Genomic DNA, 14,098 nt, shown 5'->3' with positions numbered 1-14,098 from the left:
ATGCCTTGAAAATGCTATTACCAGCCAGAGACTCATGAAGGGAGGGAGGAAGGTGGAGGTGTTTACAGAACTTGGAAAAAGAGGAAGAAAGATAGGGAAATGAGCATCGCACCTCCCCCCTCTCCACCCTTTTTCTGACCCTTTCTATTCTCATGCTGGTAATCGATCCCCACTGGCAAACCCCAGACAGAAAGCCAGGGAACACAAGAACCAACTGGTTGAGCTTAATGCCTATACTGTCAAGTTCTATGAGCACAGGAAGATAAGAGAGTATATGCAAAGGCAAATAGAAGGTTTCTAACACATATATTCTTTCTTTTTAACATTAAAAACTAATGTTGAAACAATGTAGTATTTCAAAGACTCAATTTCTTATTAGCCCTAATCAATAAGTGCTAAATAAATAATTAAAGAATATCAGGTGGGTGGGGTATTCTGCAGGCTCCCTAGGTCCCTAAATCTTGGTTCAGCACTGACGTGAAATATTTTTATTTTCTCTCTAGTTCAACATGTACTGTCCTCTGCAGTTCCCAGTCCACCCATGACTCAGCTCTGCACTGACTCCTAACTCTGCAGCTCACACAAGCCCATCATTCACTCTCTATCACCCCATCTTCGGGCACGCCTAGGTTGCCCTCTCTCTGAGTGCCACCAACCCCAGCCATAGTTGCCATCCATACAAGCAGAGCATTAAAGGGACATTTATGTTTGAATGAGCTTTTCTTCATGTCTCGTTATCTGTTGTCTTTCCTTACCAATCCTATGCAAGATACCAACTACTTCCTGCCCCTCACACACACACATCACCTACTAGGTGCAGTAGCTTAAAAAAAAGAAAAGAAAAGTGCACAGAGATGAGGATTTCAAGATGGATAGAAGGTCATATTGCTATAGAAGTCTGGTGGTGGAATTACTTTGCATAGGGGGGTCTTTCCTGTCTGTGTAAATCAAATGGCACAGGTGGTCCCTACTCAGTAAAGAAAAAAGCCACTCTCCTAGGCATCAGAACTAATACCTTCGGATAGAACACCCGCGGGGTTGCTACTCAGAGTTATTGGAAAAACACTCCTGACTATGGGAGTCCTATTTTCAAGAGTAAAATTAATGTAATAACAAGGTGGCTTTGGTTTACTAGAGTTCAATCAAATAAATTAAAGGGATGGATAGAATGAAATTTCTACTCAGATATTTCATTAAAATTCACTTTGCTTCTTCAACTGTCACACAAGACACACTTATTATATAGAACTATATATATGTAAATATATATACGTATATAAATATATATACATATACACACACACACATATATATACTTAATTTTGTTGTTGTTCCAAGAAAGGAGATGGCAAATAAATACTTGTGTCCAAGGCCAAATCACAAATTTTGCCGCCTTTGAGAGTGAAAATATCCTGATGAACATCTCAGTTTCTCTTGAGAAATTCTGCATAGCAATCACTTGTATTTTCTTCTGTGCTATTGAACCTCTTAAAAAAAAACTGAACAGAGAAAACTGGTTTTCTGCCAAAACCTGTCTAACTTGTAACCTATGAAGTTCATTTTAAAGCACTCATTTATCATTCATAAATTAACCTTCTACAGGATAGCTGCTTTCATTTCCATTGCCTTTATGTCCTATGAAGAATAAACCTCAAACATTAAACAAATAATGAGGGTTGACTCTGTGAGGCATATTTAATGCAAAGAGGATTTTAATGGCATCTCTATAATTAAAGGCATTCATAACTGACTATATAAATCTTCATTCCCAAGTGCCATAGCCATTAGGAATAGACTGATATGTGATTTGTACTGTTTTAAGAAACTTATTCCAAAATCATCTTGCATTCTTCTAGCTTTAAATGTTGGTTATTGGGGAGTAGGTATCAGATATTGATTATAGAATATAACTATAAATATACTAAGCAGAATAATTTTGAATCTCTTCTTTTTAAATGAAATATGGTATCACCACCTTGATATTGACTATAAATCTTTGCCCAAATATTAGCAGCATTTTAAAAACCATGCTTATTTTAAATAATAATATTATATCAAAAAATCTTGCTTGCTCTACTAGGCAACAAGCTACACTGAAAAAAGTTATAGATGCAAAGATGTGATTGTTACTGCATAAACCCATGTCATTGCAAACTACACCTTGTAACTTTATTGTAGACAGATTTTAAAGTGCTTCAAAAATTCTCTGGAACATTTGCAAGCTGGGTTCTCCCAGCTCCTGCTTTTAGAAAAGCTTTATGGGCTCACCTTCTACATTCAAAGTCATTTTCTTTAAAGACTTTCTTTTAGGAGAGTCCATAGCAAATGTGTGATTTCTGACACCTTTCCCGTTCCCAACAGCACCATTCTGAATTTATGTTCTCAGTCCCGAATCTTGTTCTCTGGGGAGAGAGACAACAGAGAATCTCATTTAATAGTTAATTTCTGATTTGCCACTTTGTGAATACTGAACAGTCTTCAATATTTGGGGAGATATTATTTCACCCTTAGACTTCAAGGTGATTTATTCTCTTTCCAAATGCCCTCATACAATTAAAATCTACCTTATATGCAATATGGATATGGAAATCAAATAAGAAGACACAGTTCTATGTGGCTTTTAGTCATGTTCTCAGGGGAAATGTACCACATAGCCAACTAATAAATAATAATGTTTAAACTTGGCATCCACCACTGTTTAAGTGCTTCTCAGAAATTAGCCTATTAATCTTCATGTGACTGCTTGTAAAGTAGACAGCAAGTTATCTTATTCTTCCCACTTTCTCCTATTGTTCCACTCCAGCTCTCTAGAATTCTGCAGTGCTGTACTCACAACCTTACAGACAGGTTTCTTGCCTGTATCTATGAAGAACAGAACGCACAGTGTTGTGCCTCTCTGCTCCCTTCTGTGAGATAATCCAGGAGTTCAAGTCAGGCACTCAGGGTTCTGTTTAGATGGTGAGGCACATGGTCGGTGCAGGCAAAGTCATCCAATACATTGCATGAGCTCTGAATCAGTGAAAATAATTTCTAGTTTATAAACAGAGCCTTGCTTCTCTTAAAGGAAGTCATGACACCTCTTCTGTATACTTTCTTTGCTGGTTGAGAAAGGGATTTTCACTAATGAGAGAACAACAAACCTTAAAAGCTTGTTTTGTTACTCTCATATGGGTCAGTCAAAAAGAGTAAACTGCTTTTCTAAATAGATAAACTTGTTGGGGGATTTTTAATTTCTTAACACAACTCTGGTTGTATTATTCTTATTTCTCAGAAGAAAAATACGTAGCAATGAGATCCGTCATAATGTGTGAGATATGAGAAAATGTTTATTTAATTATGTGCTGTTTATTTCAGAGCTATGATCACAAACTCAGACCTTCTGACCAAGGTTTACTTTTGCTTTACAGTGTGTGTGATGCTTTTCTAGAATTATATTAAATCTGAACCTGAGAGTGGGAGGATATACAAATATTAGAAGTCACTGATTAACTCTAGATCAGAAAAATTAATTCCATTTTTTCTGTGAAATATAGTGAGTATAATTTTCAAATATTTTCTATTAGAGCTATAAGAAATCTGTTCTTATCCTATTTTTCATGGTTCTTTCACACCCCAACTTCTTTCTAAAGATGTACAGTCCCAGTACCTACTCCTGAATAGAATATACGGCAGACTCATCTTATTTTCATAATAGAAATTGGGCTATTACCTTACTACTGTATTATACAGGATAGATGGCTCATAATCCCCATACATTTCACAGATTCAAGGGGAAACCAATGACTCCATTAACTTCTACTTGAGTCTTCACCAGCTGTTGGGAAAGAGGTCTGGGTACTAAGGGAAGCATTATTCAGTTGGAGAGTGACAAATTAATAAGCATGAAGTCCCATCCACCTCCCAGTGAGTGATGTGACAACAAATATTATTTATTTTATTGGTGGTACTTGAAAGGGTGAGCAAGGTGTCCTAAATCTCTCTCTCTCTCAATACCCACACTGCCTGAGAAGAAACCAGTATGCAATGGGCTTTGTCCTGTTTAATGGATTGTATATAGTTCTTACTGTATATTTTCATGGGAATGTTTTAGTTCTGTGTCAATGCTCATTCATCATGCTGTTGTTTGTTTTTCAAAACCTAAATAGAGCAAAAGATTCAGTGACCTTTTACTCTTTCGTATATTTACCAGGCAATTTCTTATAAATAATTAAATTGGAGAACTTGGGAGAGTTGTCAAAAACACCTTAAACTTCTTTGTGTCGTGCAGAGCATATAATTAGTACTTCAATGCTTAAAATTGTTTTCTTAATGTTTCTATAATGCATGAAATAGAAACCTCAAATTGTATACAGAGCCCATGTCTTTCAGGTTAAACCTTGTGATCAAGAAAATATGAATAATTTTCTTAGGAGCATCATCTCTTACATATGTCACTTTTATGCTCCCCTCTATCCTTTGGAATAAATTGGTCACCTTTAAGTTAATGGGAATAGAACATGGAGAACCAGAAGGAAGAGATGCATCACATAAATGATTGAGTTAAAGATACAGAAAAGTATGTAAGGAAATAAGAATCTGTTTATTTACACTTAGCATATGAAAACCATATAGTTGTGGTAAGCTATTCCATAATCTTTTGCAAATTTTATGTATTTCTACAGAAGCCTTTTAAGATATTTCTTGGCCATGTACTTTTATTCACATATTAGTCCTTGCTTTTGGCAAGATTTCGTTTTTGTAATTAGCCATATGTATACCTGGATATATATTTCAACAGAATTGGTAATACAAGTCTCAAGATTTTCTTCTGGTGAACCTTACAACTGGGTTCAGTTAAGATAAGATTTCCATTTTATTTCAAAACTATGATATCATCTTATCTTTCCTAAAGTTCATGATATCTGAAATTCTCTAGATGTCATGTTAATTTTATTATCTTTATTCCCCATATTGGTTTCATATGTTGAACCTTAGTTTTTCACATAGACATAAAGTATTCCTCTTCACAGCCTGTGTCATACATAATTTTTACATCTCCATTCCGATTAGAAAACTCTTACATTTAGGAACACACTGTACAAGGTCTGTCATAAAAGTATCCATCCATGTACTATAAAAAATAGAGACATTTATTGAAGAAGATACAAGATACAACAAACATTGTACACAGGACAGTGATACCTCATTCCCCTTCAAAGTAAAGTTCTCCCAATCACTGTCAGCTGCCCCATTGTATTTTCCTGAATCTCATCAATTTTCTGAAATCTTTTCCCTTTCAAAGGTGATTTTAGTTTTGGGAAAAGCCAGAAGCCACAGCGCACTGAATATGGGCTGTAGTGGGGCTGAGTCACTTGCGTGATTTGATGTTTTACCAAAAAACTCTGCAGGAGACATGGTATATGAGCAGGCATGTTGTTGCGCTATAGCTGCCAATCACCCATTGCCCATAGCAGTGGCCCTCTGAATAATCCAAATAGTCTCCTGAGGAATGTCCTTGATGCAATATTTGATGCAGAACTGTTGCTCTGCTCACTCAGTCATTTTGAATGCAATGGCCACACACTACACATGCTCACTCAAGAGCATCTACAACCCCCACTGACCAGTACAGTGACTTGTTATTGTTAACTCATGCGCATTCCAGTCCACTCTCCTTGGCTGCCAGGTTACATCAATGTCATGCAAACTGTTTTCATTATATCCACAATGGTTTAACATTTCCAGACAGACCTCATATATGTAATCCCATCAAATGAGTTTATTTCCCTATAAACTGTAAAAGAATCATAATATTTAGAAACAGAGTATTAGTCAAATTGTATCTTCTTCAGTGGATTAACTGTATCTCTGTATCAATCACAAAAAGAACAGTTTACAGACCAAGGTGATGTGTTGGACAAGCGCACAGATGCACATACCTGCACACACATTTATTAGAATGGTGATAAACCAGTTTTAAACTCTGTGTTTTTTTTTTCCTGCTCTACTTCTGGAAGCACTAAGTAAAGCTCACTATGACTATAACCTGTGATGGTTTCCTACCATCAGCTTTCCTTCTCCCCTTCCCTGTGTTTAGTTCTCAAACTGTTTTTAATGACAAAAAAAGCAAGACTTTAATCAACATGTACATAACAATTCAGTAAAATACCTATGTGGATAAAAAAAATGAAAGGAAAATTGTATGAGTGACTTTTGCTTCTATCTAAATTTCTGAATTTTCTTAGTTTTTATGATGAAATTAGTTCAGTTTTTTTTTTGTAGGAAAGACATGAGTTTTATTTAAGCTTTTTATTACACATACATTTTTTTCTTTTTTTATTTAATTATTTTTCAAGTATAGCTTTCTGCCTTTTACTCCCTTTCCAGCCCATCCCCCATGCTCCCCACCTTCATCACATTTAGTTTAGTTTTTTAACTTTATTTTGACTGCGGACACTATTACAGTTGTCCTCATTCTCTCCCCCTTTGCCTACTTGCACCCAGCCTCCGGCCCACCTTCCCTCTGGCCATCCCTACACTGATGTCTGTAATGACATGTCATGCATATATGTTCTTTGACTAATCCGTCCACTTTCTTTTGTCTAGCCCCCCTCCCCTCTGACAGCCTGTCCAATCTATCTATGCCTCTGTTTCTAATCTCTTTGTCGGTTTCTTTTGTCCATTAGATTTCACATAAAATGAGATGTATGGTATTTGTCTTTTTCTAACTGGCTTGTTTCCCTCAGCATAACAATCTCCAGGTTCACCTGAAGTTCCCCAAAAGTAATATTTCCTTCTTATTTATGGCGGCATAGTATTCAATTGTGTAAATATATCACAGCTTTTTTATGCACTCATTTACTGATGGGCACTTGGGCTATTTCCAAATGTTGGCTATTTTAAATGATGCTGTAATGAACATTGGGGTGCATATATTCCTTCAAATCAGTGTTTCAGGATTCTTCAGATACACACCTGAGAGTGGGATCACTGAATTACAAGGCAGTTTCTTTTTAATTTTTTGAGGACCCTCCATGTTTTCCAAAGTAGCCGCACCAATGTGCATTTCCACCAACAGTGAATGAGGGGTCCCTTTTTTCCAAAACCTCACCAGCACTTGTTATTTGTTGATTCATTGATGATATCCATTCTGACAGGCATGAGGTGATATTTCATTGGTTGTTTAAATTTGCATCTCTCTGATGACTAGTGATATTGAATATTTTTCATATGTCTATTGACAATTTGTCTACATCAAACTATTAATAAAAAGCCTTTGCATGGCAAAGGAAACCATCAACAAAATGAAAAAGAAACCCACTGTATGAGAGAACATGTTAGCTAGTGATACATCAGAAAGGGGGCTAATGTCCAAAATATATAAAAAACTTAATATAACTCAACACCAGGTAGAAAAACAATCCAGTTAGAAAATGGGGGAGAGTTTTCAATCTTTTAATGAAGGTATGAAGGTAAAAATCTCTTCTCGGTCTACATCTTCTTTCTAAGTTGCCATGTTGAAGAATTCTACTAAAAATACTTATTCCATGATGTTTTAAGATTCTATTATAATGAGATCACATTTCTTTATTCTTTCCTTTATGTCCCTTGCTCTAGAGGACGTATTGGTGAAAATACTGCTGTGTGAAATAGCTGAAATTTTTCTGCCTATGTTCTCCTGTATGAATTTTATAGTGTCATGACTTATATTTAAGTCTTTTATCCACCTTGAATTTATTTTTGTGTATGATGTAAGTTGGTGATCAAGTTTTATTTTATTTTTTTTGCATGTAGCTGTCCAGCTCTCCCAACACCATTTGTTGAAAAGGCTAATTTTACTCCATTTTATGCTGCTGCCCCTCTTGTCAAATATTAACTGACCATAGAGACGGGGTTTATTTCTGGGCTCTCTATTCTGTTCCATTGGTCTATGTGTCTGTTCTTATGCCAGTACCAGGCTGTTTTGATTACAGTGGCCTTGTAATACAGTTTGGTATCAGGTATTGTGATCCCTCTTACTTTGTTCCTCTTTCTCAAATTTGCCATGGCTATTTGGGGTTGTTTTTGGTTCCATATAAATTTTTGAAGTGTTTGTTCTATGTCTGTGAAATATGTCTTTGGTACTTTAATAGGGATTGCATTGAATCTGTAAACTGCTTTGGGTAGTATGAACACTTTGATGATGTTAATTGTTCCAGTCCATGAACATGGTATATGCTTCCAATTGTTTGTGTCTGCCTTAATTTCTTTCTTCAGTGTTGTATAGTTTTCTGGGTATAGTTATTTTACCTCCTTGGTTAGGTTTATACCTAGGTACTTTATTTTCTTGTTGCTATAGCAAATGGGATTTTTTTCCTGATTTCTGATTCTGATGTTTGTATCCCGCTGTTTCTGATGTTTGTATCTCACTGTTTTGCCAAATTTGTTTAGTAGGTCAAACAGTTTTTTTTTTGGTGGATTCTATAGGATTTTCTATATACACTATCATTTCATCTGGACACAATGACAGTTTTGAAGAAGGAGATATTATATTCAGAATTATTTTCAGTTGATTTAATATATGTCTCTGGTATAAGATACATCTGAAAAAATTATTGCAAACACAGGTGATTGTGCTTCATACCTTTGGATGCTGAGTCAGAAGAGTTGGTCCTGGCACATACCTAAGCTGTAGGTTCAATCTCTAGCCAGGGTGCTTATGGAAGGCAAACCAATCGATGTATCTCTCTCTCAACATTAATGTTTCTCTCTCTAAAAGCAATGCAAATATGTCCTCAGGTAAGGATTTTAAAAAGTTCAGAGTGTTCAAAAAGAGAGAAGGCTTGGGTTTGGGAGGAGGGTATAAGGGAAGCAAATGCTAATGAAAGAAAAAATACAATAATATATTAATTAAAAAAGAATAAAGACTCAAATAAATAAATCAGAAATCAGCAGGAGAAATGAAATCAGTACAGAAAGAAATTAAACTAGAACTTATGCTGCAGAACTATATCTCATGACAGTACTATTATGTTTTGTTTGCTGTGGTTTTATAATATATTTTGAAATTAAAAACTATGATGCCTCCAACTTTGTTCTTTGTCAGGGTTGATTTGGTCATTCATTATTGTTTGTGGTTCCATCAAAATTGTAGAAATATTTTCCTATTTATGTAAAAATGCCATGAATATGTTGACAGAGATTGCATTGAAAATGAACATTTATTGGGTAGCATAGATATTAAATATTGTAATAATAAACACTGGATATTTTTCCCCAAAAAAAGTTCAGAGTGATTTCTACCTATTTGTGTGACGAACAGGCACACCCAGCGACATCAACACACAGGCAGTTTTGAGAACCGTTGCTCTGGCACAGGTGAACCACATGGTAGAGATTATGTGCTTGGAGACTAATTTAATGTAAAATGAAGAAGGCTGAAAATGTTAGTGTAGAACCAATAAATCTTCCTATACTGAAAGCAAACATAATGCTTAGATGAAGTTTTTACATCATTCTTTAGGAAAATCTATCCTATGCTCACAGTTACTATTAAGTTTTGGAACTAAAATACAATTAATTCCTTGTGGATTGCTTTGTCAGCAACTGTCATTTCTATGCCTCTCAGTTATGACAAATCACTAAAGGCAATAAGAGATTTTAAGTTTTTTTGTCATTCTACCGACTCTGCTCATTAAATTACAACTGATGAAATGTCCATCATGGATCTGTTTCTCATGTGTCCAGTCCTCTGTGTTTTATTCTGGTATGTATAAGAAAAGTTTTGGTGACTGGGTTTGTACCTATACACTTATCATTGGTATCATTAGAGTGTATTTGGTTCTTATGAGTTATGAAAAGTTAAAGGAACAAATCATAGTAAAGTAAGATCATATTAAATATCACAGTTATATTATAATATACTATTTAAATCCCTAAATATCATCAGTGCCTTATTTCTTTTTTCTTTGTGTCTATTTTTTTAAAATGCTAAATCAATAAAGTAAATAAAAGGCATTTTAATTATTTAATGAACACCAGCTGAATAGTATATAGCTTCATTAAGGCTACAGAATAGTTAGCAAAATTTGGATTTTCAATATTTAATTTTTTTGAAAAAATCTAGAAAGTATGAAGTATTATCTCAAATTTATAAAGAAATTTAAACTAGTTCTACTCCCTAAAGTTAAACAACTTTCTTTGATTATTTTATTTCTGGTATACATCATTTTGTACTGGAAAGCAAGAGAAACTACTGATTACTTACTAATGATCCTTAACTTGTTTAAGTGCAGAAGGGATGATCATATAATTTCATATAAATGTTACCAGGTCTAAGAATACTACTTGTCTTCATTTATCTTTCTAGATTATAGTGTCATGTACAACTTAGTTATTGAGACGCAGATCTTTTTGTGCAGATTAAGCATCTCAATTATTCTACTCATCATTTCTTCAAATGCAGATTTAGAAATCATACCATAAATGTTTCAAATTGTGGGTATTTTGAATGGAAATAATCTAAAATAGGCCTAGTTAAAACTATAAAATGATTCTCATGTTGGCTAAGATGGACCAGTAATAGTATGTCAGTCATATTAGGCTAAAAATGCTGCTGTAATAAAAATAAAAAAATAAAAATTATTTTTTGTTCAGTTAATATTGTTTTGTGTTTTTTGAAGAAGAACCCAAGTCTTCTTCACTTGGATTACAAGCTGAAGGAGCCGCCTCATCTGAGACATGGAAAGGAAGATGCTGGAACCATGGCATGGTTCTAAAGACCCATGTTCAGAGGTTGCAGCATTGTTGCTCATTTTTCATTGGCCAAAACAAGGCATATGACTAAGCCCAGTATCAGCTGGGTAGGAAATTGTAATCCTCCAATAGGAAGAGGCAGCAAATATTTAAAAACTATTCTTCAGTTTACTTTAAAAAATATTTCTGCCTGGTAGCATTCAGAAATATACAGTTTACCTAAAACTCTGTCATAAAAATTCAACATTTTTACAAGTACATTAAATTATGCATAAAATGCACCCAAACAATTTGATGGAAAAGTGTTAATTAAAATTATGTGAGAAAAATTTTTTGTAACCTGATATAGGAAAAAAAACTTATATTTTACTATTCCATAAATGTGTGCATACCTCTCTGACCTCATTTTAATAATGGACTACCTTTATCTCAATTTATTCAGATTCTGAGATAAAAGCAGAAGTGTGACAAATAGTTCTTCTATAATATGCAACTGTAATTAGAGCATAGCACAAATCTTTAATAATACTGATAATGATAACAGCACATAAATGGAGGCAGCAACATTAATAAAAATATGTAAGTTTCAAAGATTTGGGATTAGAGTAAATTTGCTAATAAATTCTTTCTTGTTATAGAAATAAAACTAAATCTTCTATTAATTTATAAAAGTCACCATATTTTTATTATTAATATTTCTCTAAGGTTACATTTCTTTTTGGGATCTGTCAAGAAAATATACCATAACCCTGGCTGGTGTAGCTCAGTGGATTGAGCACGGGCCTGTGAAGCAAAGGGTCGCTTGTTCGATTCCCAGTCAGGGCACATGCCTGGGTTGCAGGCCAGGTCCCCAGTAGGGGACACATGAGAGGCAACCACACATTGATGTTTCTCTTCTACTCTTTCTCCTTCCCCTCTCTCTAAAAATAAATAAATAAAGTATTTTTTAAAAGAAAATATACCATATAAAATTATATTTCTCTATTTTTCACCACAATTAAATAAATATTTGCCACCATTCAAATAGTTCTTTATAATTAATCATCATTGGGTTTTTTTAAAAAAAAACCTTCAGCAAATTTTGCTCTGGCAGGGTTGCAATATTTGGTTGGAGCATCTCATACACAAAAAGGCTGTGGATTCCATTGATCCCAGGTTGGGTGTATGAAGGAGCAACCAACTGATGTTTCTATCTCTTTCCCCAAAATCAACAAATATATTTTTGGGTGAAGATTTAAAAATGATAAAAAGAAAAGAAAATATTCGGCCAATTTCAAAAGTCCCTTTAAAAATATTTTTAATTTTAGGCTATTTGCATAACTCATGAATGGAAAATATATTTTAAACTTACTTCTATTAAGTAATAATAATGGCCGATTGCTAGGTATGGAAATTAAAAGCTCTATTCAAAATCACAAATTTAGGTGTGAATTTATTCAAAACTATTCTTATTTGCAAGAAGAATGGGTAAATAAAATGGATGAAGGATAGGTCTAAGAACCCAGGGGAAGATTTTTTAAAACAAAGATTCTAAACCTTGCATTGTTTGTCTTCACCCTTCTTCCTCCATCCTTCTCTTCTATGCTTCCTCACCCCACCCCCCACCACCAGCCTTGGCCTCCCTCCCTCTCTCCCTCCCTCCTCTTGGAAATACCTATCCCACTAAAACACCCCAGCACATGGTACCATGAGCAAGCAATATTATAACATAAAATTCAGAATGGAAGCTAAATTCTTTACATGCTTGAATTTTTACAACTATATTCTTTGCCATAAAAATACACAGATCTACAATTAATAAATGACTTCATTTCCTTTTAATGATAGGAGACAAAGCATATCTCCATCCATGCATTATCAACATGTATTTGAGAGTTTACTTTTTAGGGCTAATTTCCCCTAATCTAAATATGTGTTGGTATTTTTATATTATTAGAGACAAGGAAATTATAGAACAAATGAATTAATTAATTTTTGCTAGAAATACGAGTAAAACCAAAGTTCTCATCTGAGCCTATCAAAGAGAGGCATTTATTTCTCTGCCTTGAATATGGGTTTCAAGATGATATGGAATACACATTACAGCTGTGCCAATCTTTTTTGCAATTATTTTGAATAGTTGGCTATTTGCCCCATTTGACAGTTTGTGACCATGGTGAATAATTTAGCACTCATGCTGCTGCTGTTATGGCACAATTAACACGAGTCACATATCCACTGCTATTCAAACTGATTACAATATGGGAGGAAAGAGAATCACCACCTCATTGTTCAGTTCTTTGTACTGTATTTTTCCAAAAAGGTCTTGCAAGGCAATCCTAAATGAAACACAATTTATACCACTTTGTATGATGACCTCAAAGTCTTAGAGGATATCCCTTTTTATTAAATTCCTGATACCAATTTAGATCTGGTATCTAATTTTAGAAGTTTCTTGGAGAGCCTGTCAACTGGATGTCCATGTATTCCAAGCATGTGCAAAATATTTATGGACCTCTGTCCAAAGCCGAAGACTGCCATGCCATTCTGTGTATCACCATCCATTTGTCACTCTGCCTTACGTGACTCAGAGGCAATGCTATACCCCATGTCTTTCTTCATCACAGTGGCATAAGTTGACTACAGTCTTCTGTTGTGCTATTTTAATCTGACCAAAAAATATCTGTATAATTCAAACTTAGAAAAAGTAGGTCTTGAAAAAATGTTATTAAAATATGTTTGCCATAGATTCTTAATACCTTAATACAAAGAGCTGACTTTTCCATCTGCTGTTATATCTTGTAAGAAAATCTGAGGATAGATTATTTTTCACTATCAGAAGAGTTACTTTTAAATAAAACACAAAAAGTTATATAATAAGTAAGCATTTGTTCAAAGGATGTGTACTAGTGTTTAATAATTAATCTGTAGGTTCAAGGCAATAATATATTTGTAATACTGTTACTACTGTTTTGTCTTAGCCTTCTTTTAAATGACTGCATGTTTTCTGTATGGCATAGAAAAAAATTATTTCTTTCAGAATGAATGAAAAATGAATTCACTAGTTTCCCACAGCTATGCTTCTAGATGTGTTAAAATTTATGAATTCAAAAAATATTTAGTTAACACCTACCATGTACCAGGTACTATTCCAGGTGCTTGGGATACAGAATAAAGCAGATTAACCACAAGGAACACTTTCTAAAGGAGGGAGACAAACAGCACCCACATAAGTAAAATGTATATGTTAGATGGTAACAAGGGTTCCAAAGAAATATAGATCTTAGTTAGATCACAGAAATACGGGTTACAGTTTTAAGTCCAATGGTCAGGGTTGAATGCGACCTCATTGAGAATGTAACTTTGGAGTGAATCCATGAAGGAGGTGAGGGAAGGACACTGCGGC

This window comes from Artibeus jamaicensis, unplaced genomic scaffold, assembly GCF_021234435.1.
Source record: "Artibeus jamaicensis isolate MK-2021 breed Jamaican fruit bat unplaced genomic scaffold, CSHL_Jam_final contig_787, whole genome shotgun sequence".
NCBI classification, from domain to species: domain Eukaryota; kingdom Metazoa; phylum Chordata; class Mammalia; order Chiroptera; family Phyllostomidae; genus Artibeus; species Artibeus jamaicensis.
This window is presented reverse-complemented; position numbering follows the sequence as displayed.